The sequence below is a fragment of the Mytilus galloprovincialis genome, chromosome 4 (assembly GCF_965363235.1).
Source record: "Mytilus galloprovincialis chromosome 4, xbMytGall1.hap1.1, whole genome shotgun sequence".
Classification (NCBI taxonomy): Eukaryota; Metazoa; Mollusca; class Bivalvia; order Mytilida; family Mytilidae; genus Mytilus; species Mytilus galloprovincialis.
In genome coordinates, this window is record NC_134841.1 from 8,124,990 (window position 1) to 8,140,755 (window position 15,766).

At 32.5% G+C, this 15,766-nt stretch overlaps 1 protein-coding gene across 10 annotated transcripts in view; it reads left to right on the forward strand.

Moving 5' to 3' along the window:
• The first annotated feature begins 9,789 nt into the window (after positions 1–9,789).
• Positions 9,790–15,766, forward strand: part of LOC143071283 (uncharacterized) — an 89,938-nt gene continuing 83,961 nt past the window's right edge. For 6 of the 10 annotated variants that reach the window (XM_076245494.1, XM_076245497.1, XM_076245499.1 and 3 more), the window contains exon 1: positions 9,790–9,918. The gene's annotated coding sequence lies outside the window, so the exon portion shown is untranslated. The remainder of the gene's footprint in view (positions 9,919–15,766) is intronic. The other 4 variants (XM_076245495.1, XM_076245496.1, XM_076245498.1 and 1 more) reach the window with 1 other exon arrangement.

Sequence of the window (15,766 nt, forward strand, 5' to 3'; positions counted from 1 at the left end):
TAGCTAGTTTGGTTAAAGAGACATCATATGGATCCACCAATTCGTGATGGTGTCCATAAAATTTACGGAGTGTCAATTTTAATCTGTCCTCCTCATAACTTTGTTGGAGCAGTTTCTGCGTAAGGAGCACACTCCTGTATATGAAGTCCGTATAGTGTGAACAAGCACGTGAATAACGTATCAATTGTGATATGTAAACACCATACGAAGGGGCAGAGGGTATGTTACTGCTAAGAAATGGGAAATTGATAATTGGGAAGTTGAAATCGTCCCGTTTATCATAGATTTTCGTGTGAAGTCGTCCATCTACGTCAATATTGAGGAAAAGATCAAGGTATGAAGCAGTCCTTCTAGTATCAGTAGTATCCTTAATTTCAAGTTCACTAGGATATATGAGATGTAAGTATTGGCTGAAGTATGGGTTGTTCAATGATAAAACATCATCAATATATCGGAAAGTAAAATTAAAGAATTTCGCAAGGTGCTTTTTCTTTTTGTCTTTTAGAAGGTTCTGAATAAATTCTGCTTCATACGAATACAAAAACAAATCAGCCAGCAGGGGTGCACAATTAGTACCCATTGGAATACCGACTGTCTGTTGAAATATAAATCCTCCAAACTCAACAAATATATTGTCGATCAAAAAGTCCAGCATTTTAATAATATCATCTTCAGTATATTTTCTGGAAGATTCAGTGTGATTCTTTACAAAATATGAATTATTGTATCCCAAAACAAGAAATTTGTATCTACGATTCCCATTTTTATAGAAAAAGCTCTGTTTTATGAGATGGTGAAGTCGATCTTTCAACTGAGCATGGGGAATAGTAGTATATAGCGTAGAAAAATCAAAAGTTTTTATGTTGCTGCAAAATTGCAAAGATTGTGATCGAAGGTTAAGCAGTAGATCTTTCGAATTTTTGAGAATCCACATCTGGTTAACACCACTGGTAGAATATATCTCCTCACAATATTTTTGCAGCCCATCTTTAACTGTAGAAAAGTTCTATCGTGTCGAGGAATACCCTGATACCTGTGGGACAAGTTCTATCGTGTCGAGGAATACCCTGATACCTTCCTTTAGATCGTCGAGGAATACCCTGATACCTTCCCTTAGATCATAAATATAAAAAAAAAAACATGGGCTCATTATACTAACGTTATAATTGAATTTGTCCCAGAAAAAACACACTCTAATTAATTCACTCTGGATTTTTAACATATACATTTTATATAATAACTTAAACTGTGTATAGATAGATAGATATATTTTATTTCCAATAGTGGACCCATTACGGGCATAATCAGTACATTGATTTTTTATCACACAATTGCAATAGACAATAAAAATAAAATAAAAATAGAAATACGTTTGACAAAAGAACATGAAATATAAATTGAGTTAATAATACATGTAGTCACATATCGAAACCTGTATGTTTAGTAATTATTGACCATGCACCACAAGCAGCATCACATCCATTATAGATTGAAAAAAAAAAAACAAAAAAAAAACTTTGAGTTAAGTCCTTCCTCGTGGCTGATGCATATTGTTGTTCATATGCAGGAGTCACCAAGGACAGGTGCTTAAAGGACACTCAAGCCTCTTCACAGAAATCTGAAAAATTTAAACATTTTACAACACAAGAATAAACTAATACTTAAAAAAGACTGATTACCATATTATAGTCCTCCTTGTGGCTGAAGCACATAAATAAGATTAATATGTAGTTATCCAAATACAGGAGCCACCAAGGGCAGGTGCTTAAAGGACATAGTAGTATATTGTGTAAAATTTCTGTGTAAAAATATTTGGATTTGGATGCAACCACTAGTACAACCTGTCCCAATGCTCTCAGAGAAAAAAGAGAATACACAAAATATACAAACAATGGTATGAATCATGGGTATTTTTCATTTTGTTTTATAAAATCACACATTTCATACAAGATATCCTTGTTATCAGTACTCATTAACCAAATAAACTGGTCTTTAATTGTCAACATATCAAAATTAGCACAATATTTCCTAGCACAAAGTATTAATTTATTTCTCTCATTATTTAATGAGGTACAATTAAGAAGAAAATGTAACTCATCTTCAATTTCAGAACTTGAGCATCTGGGACAAGTTCTATCGTGTCGAGGAATACCCTGATACCTTCCCTTTTCAATCTTTAGGGAGTGTGCTGAAACACGCAGCCTTGTCAGATTTTTTCTAATATTAACATGTTAAGAAATAATTCATGGGAGCTTGAATATATCGTGATTTTACCATGGGTAAAATATTTGTCATAAAGGGCCAACCCGTGGTAAAATCACGATATATTCAAGCTCCCATGAATTATTTCGATTATAATAGGACAAATACGACAATTCTTTTGGATCGAAGCGCTCTAGGTAAAGGCAAATATTTGCCGTTCCCATAAATAAACGCACTTATTAAACTATTATACTATAAGACGTGTCACGGTACTTTTCTATCCCAAATTCATGTATTTGGTTTTGATGTTATATTGGTTATTCTCATCGGATTTTGTCTAATGCTTAGTCCGTTGCTGTGTGTGTTACATTTTAATGTTGTGCCGTTGTTCTCCTCTAATATTTAATGCGTTTCCCTCAGTTTTAGTTTGTTATCCCGATTTTGTTTTTTGTCCATAGATTTATGAGTTTTGAACAGCGGTATACTACTGTTGCCTTTTTTTATATTCATTTGATTAAATTTACTGTATGCAATAGCATAAATTGTTTTATATAATAAGGATGTTCTCATCACAAGCAGAAAACCATAGCCGTATTTGGTACAACCTTTTTCAACTTTTGATCATCAGAGCTGTATAACTTTGTACCCCCTTTTTTTGACTTTCGAACTTTTATATCTGGGCGTCACTGGTAAGTCTTATGTGGACGAGGCGCGTGATTGACGTATTGAATTTTAAACGTGATGCCTTTTGTTATCTATTATTCATGTGTTTCTTTGCCTAATACGTTCTATTTATTTGTATTGTAGTCCTGTATTATTATGTTGTCATTTTAATGTTATATTTAACAATGCCATCAAAGTGCGAGGTTTGGCATGCCACAAAACCAGGTTCAACCCACCATTTTTTTCTTTAAAAATGTCCTGTACCAAGTCAGGAAAATGGCCATTGTTATATCATAGTTCGTTTCTGTGTGTGTAACATTTTTACGTTGTGTCGTTTGTTTTCTCAGGTATATTTGAGTGTGAATTCACATTACTATAAGACGTGTCACGGTACTTTTCTATCCCAAATTCATGTATTTGGTTTTGATGTTATATTGGTTATTCTCATCGGATTTTGCCTAATGCTTAGTCCGTTGCTGTGTGTGTTACATTTTAATGTTGTGTCGTTGTTCTCCTCTAATATTTAATGCGTTTTCCTCAGTTTTAGTTTGTTATCCCCGATTTTGTTTTTTGTCCATAGATTTATGAGTTTCGAACAGCAGTATACTACTGTTGCCTTTATTTATTAAATTGGCGTAAAAGAACGGAGCAAACTTAATAAGTGACATGATTTAAACTGTTTACGTATTAAGATAGTTTTTGATGAATTAAATTGATAATTTACTTATATGTATAAAAAATACTTTGCTTATACCACATTTTAGCATCGTTTGTTTACGTTTCTTTTTGTGATGATTTTCGGTTTCACAAACGTGTATTTTCCCGTAAATGCTTCTATTAAATCATCGGCACTTATGGATGTGAAGTCTGGGGTATGTTTTCTGTAAACTCAGCTGCATGTAAGAAAAATGATCAATATATTTTAGAAAAGGTGTTTTCAAATGATACATCTCACATATCAAATTTATGAAATATGTTCTAGGTGTAAATAAGAAATCCAGTAATCTTGCTGTGACTTCTGAACTAGGGAGATACCCAATGTATTTTTATATTACATTAGCAATGTTGAAATATTATCATCGACTCGATAATTCTTAGAACATGTTATTATATGATGCATATTTATGTAAAGAACTTCACAATAATAAAGTGAATACATGGTTTTCAAGTATAGACTGTATTTTAAAAAAGCTGGGCATACAAACATGTAATTTAAAAACCAGTATCTGCTCTTTCACAAAATTTATCAAAAATAAGCTATATAAAAACTATCTCCATTTCTGGAAGGAAAATAGAAATAAAGTTCTACAATCAGGTCACGGTAAACTTATTACTTATTTTTCCTTTAAAACTCTATTTTGTTAAACAGTGTGCACCACTTTTTTTTTAATGTTATTTCGAATAGACAGGAAAACTATTACAGTCATTTCTTATAATTTAATTCTAAATTCCATTTTAAACCATTTTAAATCATGAAAAAACGTTGATGACGTAACGGTCACATGACTAAATTATGTCTATGGGCTGATTTTTAAATTGTAATAGTTGGGAATTTTGGGTGTACGTATCTGAAGAAAACGTATTACTTAGGACTACAAACAGGAAAGCACAACCACAGGCACTTGTCTCAATTTTTCCCCCTATATACCTTAATATGACACGTGTTATTTTAAGGTATATAGGAAAAAAATTCTGAGACAAGTGCCTGTGAGCACAACATAGTGTTTACGCCGGTGAACGGTTAACCGAGTCCGTAAGTATTGATACGATCCGGGTAACCTTATTTATCCTTTATCTAAGACTCTTTCATCTTACAATAGTATTAAAACATTTGACTTTTCTACACTTTACACATGCCATTCCCTATTCCAAACTAAAAAACAAATTGAAAGAGTTGATACTGCTTTGTTTCATAAAAAAAAGAATGGTCTACACAGGTACAAGTATCTTGTCTTAGGGAAGGATAAATCCTACTTTGTAAAGAATCACTCTATTCAAACAAATTATCCTCTGAAACTGACATTGTTTTCAAAAAAACCTATCGGCATTTCTATGTGAACCTGGGAACCAATTGTGCCCCTCTTCTTAACGACCCTTTCCTTTATTCTTATGAGGTTGATTTAATACATTTCGGTATTCTTATGAGGTTGATTTAATACATTTCGGTATTCTTATGAGGTTGATTTAATACATTTCGGTATTCTTATGAGGTTGATTTAATACATTTCGGTATTCTTATGAGGTTGATTTAATACATTTCGAATCTTAGGAACAAACTAAAAATATTAGCAATATTCTTAAACTTTTCTTTCCGCTATATAGATAATGTTCTCTCAATAAATAATTCAAAATTTGGTGACTATGTTAAACGCATCTATCCCATCGAATTAAAGATAAAGGATACAACAGATACAGTTAAGTCTGCCTCATATCTTGGCTTTCATCTAGATATTGACAATGATGGTCGGTTGAAAACAAAACTTTACGACAAAAGAGATGATTACAGCTTCCCAATTGTGACCTTTCCATTTTTATGTAGCAACATTCCAGAAGCGTCTGCACACGGAGTATATATCTCCCAATCGATACGATATTCCCGGGCTTGTATTTCCTATTTTGATTTCCTTGATATGGAAGGTTGCTGCTCACAAGGAAGCTATTAAACCAAAAGTATAAATGGTGAAGTTGAAATCATTCCTTCGTAAATTTAACGAACGCCATCACGAGTTGGTTGACTGTTATGGAATATCCGTTTCACAGATGATATCGGATATGTTCTTTATGTCATAGCTACAAGCCCGTTCCCTTTTCACCAAAGTGACCTACCAAATTGGACTATCTATCGGGTTTGTAATAACATAAGCAACACGACGTATGCCACATGTGGAACAATCTGCTTACCAGTTTTAGGTCACGGGGGTTCGTGTTGCTTAGTCTTCAGTTTTCTATGTTGTGTTTTGCGTATTATTATTTGTCTGTTTGTCTTTTTGTCTTAAGCCATGGCGTTGTCATTATAAAAAAGATGATATGGTATGATTTTAAGTTTATTTTCGATCTATGAGTTTGAATGTCCTTCTGGTATCTTTCGCCCCTCTGTTATATAAACATATTCTAAAAGATTGCCAGTTTCAACACTTTTATTAAATACACACAATAAATATAAAATTGTGTTGTCTTCATTAATGATCATTTATCATTATCCATATAAACAAGTTATTTGTACACATATATATTTTACATTGGGGAATTGATCATTAACCTGAGATATTTTTTTCTCTTTTGGTTATATTTAGGACAATGAAGTAAGAAATGTACCTCGTCCCCTATCTATATACTTGGTTTAAATCACAGTACTGACAAAGCCGTTTACATCTCATGATGATCTGGGTAATTGTTCTAATTTTTCAAAAGTCTTGTATTTCAGTTCTCTCATGTCTACCTTCAGAAATTGTCATATTTTCAAATTTCTAATTATTTCTAAACTTGAATTAATATATACTTAAATTTAAAGGAAGCGTCTTAATTGCATTGGTTATCAGAGTGGGGAATCTTTGATACTTTTCCTGAATCAATCATCTTGGTTTTTTTTTATTTATGCATTTGTCATTTCGGTATTTTTATTGCTTGGCATGTATTCATATATATATATGTTGGTAACAGCATAGACAGGATAGAAAAGTACTCACTTATTTTTTTATTTTTTTTTTATTAAATTTTGTGTGTTTTCTATTTTCTAAACAGTTATGCAAGAAACGTGCCGAAATCTTTTTTTAATGCTTTATTCATCTGAAACTATCACTTAAACAATCCATATTCATAGGGAAAAAAATAATTAAACGGTTGATACTAACACCAGTAACAGGGTAGACATTCATTACATATTCCCAAATTGAAATTCAGAATTAATGATATAAACATTTTAAAAGTCATCTGGAGCCAAAACGAATCGATTTTTTGGTTGATTTTTGAAACATTCATAAAGTAACAATTAATAGTGTAATAAATGAAATGAAAAAGAATGTTTTATTTTTTTCGGAAATTTTAGTACCCTCGATTTGTTTTGGCCCCAGATGACTTATAAAATGTTTATATCATACAAAAAGCTCCAAATTATCTCCCTTTGATGAAAAAGTGCCATTTTTAGCATTTAAATTGAAATATCTTTATTAACTCATCGGTGACCTAGCTATCGTTTCGGTTTTTTTTTTCAAATGAAATCGTAGATATGTTTTTTACGTCTTTTGGTCGTATCGAAGATTGGAGGGTATTTACCATAATTTCTATGAAGTCAACTTCCCCACTTTTATTCTTTTGATATGATTTTTATTATGCCCCATTTATGTGCATTATTCCAGTTTTCTGTTCTGTGCGTCCGTTCGTCCGTCTGTCCCGCTTCAGATTAAAGTTTTTAGTCAAGGTAGTTTTTGATGAAGTTGAAGTCCAATCAACTTGAAACTTAAATAGTACACGTGTTCCCTATGATATGACCTGTTTCTAGTTTAAATGGCAAATTACAGTTTTTATACCATTTTAACGGTCCACTGAACATAGAAAATGATAGTGCGGATGGGGCATCCATCCCTGTACTGTGGACACCTTCTTGTTTTTCCTGTTTCAGGAGTCCATAGGAAACATTTTCCCATTCGAATCGTACATAATTTAATTAATGTCAAGGTGATTCAAATATCTCACCTACACCCAGTTTTAATTTCATAACTGCTATATTCTCGGCTATATTTATATCTATGAGTAATCCAAATAAATAGAACAGTCAGAGGTCACAATTTAAAGTACTAAAAGTATCTAGTTTGATAAATATACCAACTTTAGGAATTCCGTTACCTGTCTCATTGGCAGTCATATTGCAGATCTCCTTTCCTGTAACGTATGTCTCTATATATTTAACAGTTATGGGGTTTAATGCTTGTGACGGTGCTGTCTAAATTTTGAGCAATGGTAGGAAGAAGTTTGTTGGTAATCATACCACATCTCCCTAAATTAAATTTAAGTTTTTGGACTTGTTATACTTTTATCATGTTATTTAGGATGTTTTTTTAATCTTTTAAATTATAATCACCATTAAGTAACATGCTGCCATGTTGATTGTTGAATGAAAGCCCTTAGTGAGCCAATTATTTTGAATAAAATTATTCTATAACTTCCAGAGATACAATCAATTAATCATATGTGAAATAAATCTATAAATCTGTAGAATGCACACAAAGAGTTAAACAAAGATTACGTGATTTGGTCAGTGTAATTCGGACTTTAATGAAATTTTGCATTCATTTAAACTCTTTTGGAATACTTTCAAAACATCTGCGATTTGATTTAATACAGTTTGGTTCAATCGTGTCAAAATATCTTCGAAACATCACTGATAAATTATTCACTTACAAGTGAATAATTTGAACTCAATCAAATCCGTATTCGTGTGACCTTCAATTTAACCCATAAGTAGATATTGGTTACGCATGAATAAATCATGTTCAGCCTTTAAGGGAAAATAATGTCGATATTGAAAGTGAAAGCAAGGTGAACAATTTCGTTTTCTGATTCGACCCAAGCAACAAACTGTTATATCAGTAAAAACAATTTAACAATTATTTAAGTTATTTTCGACATGGAAAATTCAATTGCACGTGGTCGCAATCTATTTATATTTATGTTTATATTTAAATTGGGCTTTGTGTGACCGTCGACAATATTCGGGGTCATCTCGATGGTTAATTAGGTGGCGTCTAGAAAAAAATACACACGAAATGGTAATATTTATTATTGACACCGACCGCATGTATGGTTAATTGTTTATTTCAGACTAATTGTAATTTAAAAATACATTGTGTTATAATAAATCAAATATGAGAATTTGTTTCAAATCCGTGACCCCAGACACATGTTCATGTGACTCCCTATTCATGAACTTATGGTCTATCTAATGTTTTTCTTCGTTATTTTAAGATTTGAATTAAATCGTACTGTTTGATTTATCCATAACATTTAGTGTCAAGACAATTAGACCACACTGTCCATCGCAATTGCTAAGGGCAAACAACAATCTACAAAACACCACATGGTTAACTCAAGACTATATCAATTGAAAAAGGCGTTGAAAAAACTGGCATTCCGGCAGGCTACAAATCCAAAACTGCCCATCGATTTTTTTTATTCATCTCTCAAACTTAAAGTCATAATAAACGAGTGACTGGTGAAAAATAATGTTATTCCAATTCTTGAACCAATGCATACAAACATTATAAACTTAGTCTTCTGTGTACGATTTTATCATTTTTTCGCATATATTTCGTATAATCGTTATTTATATTTCTATCGGTCAAAAAGATTTTTCTTCAGAAAAAAGTATATGTACATAAGTTTTATAATGAAAACCATCCATTGAGTTATAAAAAACATACGCATTATTTTTTTTTAATTTGAGGTTAGGCAAGAAAAAATCATTCAAGGTAAAAGAATACGTTTCCTTTCAATACAAAATTTTGTTAAATGTGTTTTTTTTTCAAATTCATAAGAGTTTTTTTCAAATGGTCAAACACATTTGATCTCTGACTAGTTTTGTAACTGCACCCTTCACCCCACCCCTCCTAAATCACAACATTTGAGATGAGACAAAAGTGTTAATTTTCAGAAGTCTCAGGTTTTGAGTCACTAAATGTCGATTCCGGTAATAAAATGTATAATACATAGCACATGGCAGTGGACTGATACACTCAATATAGTAGTACTAATATATAAAATTAACCGAGGGCGTAAGGTATCTTAATAAAGGCATTGTAAAAGACCAAAAATGCCAACAATGCGTCATAAATCGAACCGACCCGAAAATCAATATTGACTGGTTACTTGATGTAAATTATGTGTGGTATCTTTAACCCAATAGTTAACATTCCACCGAAAACCAGTCAAATCAATATTGACATGTAACTTCCGGTTTTTATTGTCGAGGGTTGACAGCAGTAGGAGAAAACCCCAACATTTAATACCACAACATAAGAATGAAACAGCATTTAAGATATATTTAAATAAAAGGAAGAGGTAACGATTTGTTGTAAACACGCAACAGTGTATCTTCATCTAAACAAAGCATGTGTATTTACTGTAGGCAGGGTTGTTGATTGTGCATAAATTTGATTTTCATCAACATGTTGATGATGTCATTCATTGTCTTACATCCTCAGCATCTGTTCATGATTTTTGTTTTGAAATAAACCTTAGGGTACTTGATCAGAATAGTTTGTACTGATTTAAATTGCACTGAAATGTTGTGGAATGTATTGTAATTTTATTTCTTCTTCCATCACATATTTAATTGTTACTATAATTGAATAATGGGTCAGGTCAAGTCCACAAACAGTTTCTGTTTATTTTGTGAGTTTCTGTTTATTTTGTGACTTCATGGCGCATGTTTTATTCAATGAAATGATGAAATAGACATTAAAACTTCTAAATACTGGTAAATTGACAACTAATTGGTGAAAGGTGCTTTATTATAATAATGCAATAATATACAATTATACCAAACATGGTATCAATAAGCAACAATGAACAAGTGTCAATATGAAGCACCTCAACCCAATCTGGGTAAGATTAAATAAAAATTATAAAGAAGAAAAAAAAAAATTAATCAAATACATAAAATGTGGCTAGAACATGCTCTTTGCTAAAACCACATGCTAACTAAGAACCGGATGACGCAACAAGGGGAGGCAAATCTAGTACATGGCGTTATCAATTAGGTACAATGAGAGTTGCCTCCCATTGTACGCAATTGACAACTAATAGTGTTTGGCGAAAGGTGCTTTATTATAATAATGCAATAATATACAATTATACCAAACATGGTATCAATAAGCAACAATGAATAAGTGTCAATATGAAGCACCTTAACCCAAACGAAGTCACCAAACGAAAAAAAACAAAAAAAAAAAAAACATGTGTGTTATCAAGATCCTGTTTAGTCTGACAATTCAAAAGAAGAAGGAAACCCTTCATACAGCTTGACATTGTACATGGTAATAATTTCCTAAATCAAGCAAATGACAAATTTATATGTAAAACTAAAATTTCATCAACAACATTGTAATTCATGGGTAATTCATGTAATTATATCTTTGACAACAGTGTCAAAATCAGTGCTACATCATGCATAATAAAGGCATTCAATACAAATGGATCATCTCATTCATAAATAGACACCCTTGTAAATACAGCGGAGGGAAAAGGGGGGGGGGGACTTTAACACTACACAATCATGACACTAGTGATCACACTATTAAACACTACTTAGTCTAGGTAAACTTTATAACTCGCTTATAATGCAAGGAACAAAAAAAATAATAATATACTAACATATCTGCCTCAAAGATATTCTAAACAAACTTGGGGATGATCATACACAGTAACACGCCCGCATCTGCAGGGGAAAATATTTCTTTTATCATATAGTACACACCTGAAAAACGGGAAACAATCACACCTGTCACTGCAAGAGTTTTGCAAAATTATTATATTTGGAGTTATCACACAAAAACACGACCGCATTAGCAGGGGAATATGATCTCTCTCTAAAAATATAGTACACACATGAATATTCAGGGGAAGCAATCACACCTGACACTGCAGGGGGTTAAAAATAATATCATAATATTTTGAGTAGTTACTCATAAATATAGTACACACCTGAAAAAAAAAAACAGGGAAGAAATCACACCTGGCATAGCAGGGGGTTTAAAAATAATATCATAATATTTGAGTTGTTACTCATAAATGTAGTACACACCTGAAAAAAAAAGGGGGAAGCAATCACACCTGACACTGCAGGGGGTTTAAAAATAATATCAAAATATTTGAGTTGTTACTCATAAATATAGTACACACCTGAAAAAAAAAACAACAGGGGAAGCAATCACACCTGACATAGCAGGGGGTTTCACAATATCATCATTAATATGTATTATAAAAAAAAATTAAAAAAAAAAAAAAAAATCATGATAATTTTAGCAATATATGCACTAATTTGTCATCTCAATAGTCTCCAAATTGATCCACAGAATGGCTAGTTCCTGCTTGGAAGGAGCAGCAAATTAGATTGCGATTATTATCGTTCAGTTATTCCTCTAAGGTCCATTTTAAGGGCGGAGACAAGAGTGCGGCCTTGTTCTTCTGAAAACGTATGAGACCAATGTTTGTGACCCCTTTCCACCGAGCGCAAAACTTCGGCATGAAAATCCTTAATCTCGGTAAAAGGATATTTTCCGGCAAGATATAACAGATTAATTAAATGCTTTTGTCTTAGCATTGAAATGGCTTGTTCTTCTATGTTGTGCATAATAAATAGTTCACCTCTAACTAACTGTACGAATCCGAAGTCTTCATCGGAATAACTCAATGATTTGGTTTGGGCATGTTCATGTGGCCATGGCACATTGTATTTTACCCGATCCTTAGCAGCCCTTGCTTCACCCGAAACTGCATTACGTTTTTGTTTGTCTTTGAATAATAGATATGGAAAATCTTTACCTTTGATTTTCGCTTGGCAATTATTCCTATCATTATCTGATTTATCACATGAAGTCTTTTTATCGACACCGAAAGTTTTCTTAGCCACAAGGTGCGCGTTTTGTTCACCCAACAACGGATCCCGTTCCAATATTTTATTCTGAATTGTTAATTCTTCAATTGTTTTATCCAGTTCATTCACCGTGTTTGTAGACGTAGGAATTTTTGGATGAACGCTAACCCTTGCTTTATCTGATTTTGGTGCAAAAGTCTCATGTTGAACCACGTGTTCAGAGGTTAAATCTCCCAACTTCGTAAACTGATGCAAACTCGTTCTGCATATCAAAAGAAGGTAAAGTGAAATCCTTTAAATAAGCTGGAGGTTTCCTAGTTCTCTTATTTTCCATCGCATTGTCATCAAATACAAAAAATTAATCAAATACATAAAATGTGGCTAGAACATGCTCTTTGCTAAAACCACATGCTAACTAAGAACCGGATGACGCAACAAGGGGAGGCAAATCTAGTACATGGCGTTATCAATTAGGTACAATGAGAGTTGCCTCCCATTGTACGCCACCATGTATATGAGGCAGTTAAATCATGGTGTGGTTGGATTTTATATACCAAGAAAGTAACACTAACAGGGAATTTCATTCCTTTTACATGTAAAGTCAGCTCTGTTAGATTTATGTTTACAATATGAAAAATCTTTTTTGGACAAGGAAATTAGTTTCAGTCATTTGAGTTTAATTTCTGCTTGTCGTGGACATGCAGATATGGTTGATTCCTATCTTAATACACTTTATCGCTATTCCCGCTTGACCCGAGAATAAGTCCCGCTTGAACTTTTGACGCCATACAACAATCTTTCTTCCATTGTTGCATCAGACATTTTCTTTTATGACGTCAAAATCACATTTAGTAGTCCAAATTGGAAAATTGGCAATTGGGCTACCTTAAGTTTAGCGCAAGGAGGCCACTGGAGCTATTGCCAGATAGTGTCTGTCTTCATTGTAAATTCAAAGGTCATTCACTATGAAACATTTTAACCCATACTGAATAACGGGTTATTTTCGCAGGGTGTAAATTTTCTCTTATTTTCACAGATAGAACACAATTGTCAAAATAAATTCTGCAAACTTAAAAATGCACATGCAAAGGAAATGATAAAAGTTTTGAATACGCCAAAGTAATAACCGTCTAAATAATACCTGCTAAAATATTTCGTATACCTTATTCATTGAAAATCATGAAATTTTACACCCGCGAAAATAACAGTTATATGCGGTTATGCCCCTTTGCTGCCAATGATTCTGTACACATGCAATTATGGAAAAAACATCTGTCTGTAAGCTTAAATGTTACTAATGGACCAAACAACACCACAACAAGTAATATAAGACTTTGCCTTAAAATATTTTTGATTCAACTCAATGCCATATAGCAGTGATAGTTGTTTGAAGTTCTTAGATGAATTTTAGCACTTATCAAATTGATTCAGGCCTAGAAACTGTTCATGCTAGAAAATCTGTGTCTATAGGAATAAGTTCAGAAAAATTAATTCAGTACTGAAAGTGTAAAGAAGTTATTACCAGTAAATGATGATTTTTGACTTAATTATTTTAGTGTTTTTGTCGAGCTTGTGACATCTGTTGTATGTACTTTGCAAGGTACATATGTCTGTCCGATACTTTACCCCGACCTCATTTCATGGATCAGTTAACATGGTTTAGTTTTCGTGGTAAAGTTCGAAATTCATATCTTGAATACTATGTATTGTAAGCAATCGATCGACAATATTTGGTGTATGGAAATATTCTACAAAATACATGTCATTCTGGCAGGTTTTAGCTGACCTTCATCTCATTTTCATAGTTTATTGCTCAATGTTAAGTTAATGTGCTTTTGTCTATTTTTCTCTATAAGCAAATGGTCAACAATATTTAGTGTATTTTGATAAGGTGTATATATCTGTCTGTCTGGCAGAGTTCATCTGACCTTGACCTCATTCCAATGGTTCATTGGTCTATATAAAGTTTTCAGGGTATGGTTTGTTTCTTGTATACTAAAAAAATAGGACTGACAATTATATTTGATGTGTGCCGTGGAATGCTTGTAAGATGTATATGTATTTTTGGCTTGGTTTATCCGAAATTGACTTCATTTTCTTGTTTAAATTTATGTTTGTATTTAGGACTATCAACATAAAATCAATAGTCAGTATGCAGGCAGGACATTTCAGCATGTGCACTTTTTTGCCAATTGCAGACTGATTTGAGTCAATTAAAGTAATAAAGAAAATGTTTGGGAGGGTTGAAAGTGACCATTGAATTGAGGTGACTGTCAAGACAGGTTTGGCTGTATACGTAAAATCATTCATGTAATATTAATAGAAAGTGTAAACATCAGAAGTTATCAGAAATAGAAGATCTAGGAAAATGATAGAACAACCCAAGTTGTTTCTCAAATAAGCTCTGTTTCCATGTCAGGGACTGCTTCAATTATGGTATATATACATAAGGCTGTTGGCCTAGAAATTACTCTATTACGTCTATATGGATCATATATCTTCCAAGGGACTTTTACTTTTATGTGAGCTGGCATGTTAAAAAATGACCCAGCTTTATGTTCAAAATATATACAACTTTACAAACAAGGTGCTCTTTATTCATTGTTATTTGAACTTTGGTAGATAGTTTACTATCCTACCACATCTATTTATTTTTATATTGATTCTGTTTTGAAGTTCTTTTGCTGTTGTTAAGCGAATTGTTGGTGATTTACAGTGATTACTATTTACCACTGTATCATTTGAAATTTATTGAGAGTTTTTTGTAGATTTTACTATTTGCTAAACTTAGCCAATCTTCAACATTGTGTATCAAAACACAGTATTAGGGAAAGAAAGGTTAAGATTAATGACCCTCATTATTTTTAACTGTCCTGCTTTCCTTGATTTCTTACAAATTAAGCTTAATGTTTGTGTCAAACATGTGCATACACATACATTTATGCAATCAGTGTCTTCCATCATGTCCATAGATTTTATTTCTAGTAGCCAAGATAGTGAAAATGATGAAATTTAAAAAAGTTGTTTCAAATGTGCATGTACCAAACTGTATCTATCAAGAGTTTAAATAAAATAATATACATTTTAACTCATTTTTTCATAAAATTGTAAAAAAAATTGTGAGAATGAAGATTTAGTAAAGATTATAAATGCTACTAGTCCTATGTCCAGTATTGATGTCCATTTATATGCAGACTGTCCAACATAAAACAGTCCATAAAACCTACATTTAAGCATCTAAATGTTTATATAAGGCCTAAAATAAAATATCGTTTGTTTCCCCAATCCCGACCGACCCTGCAAAATTGGTGC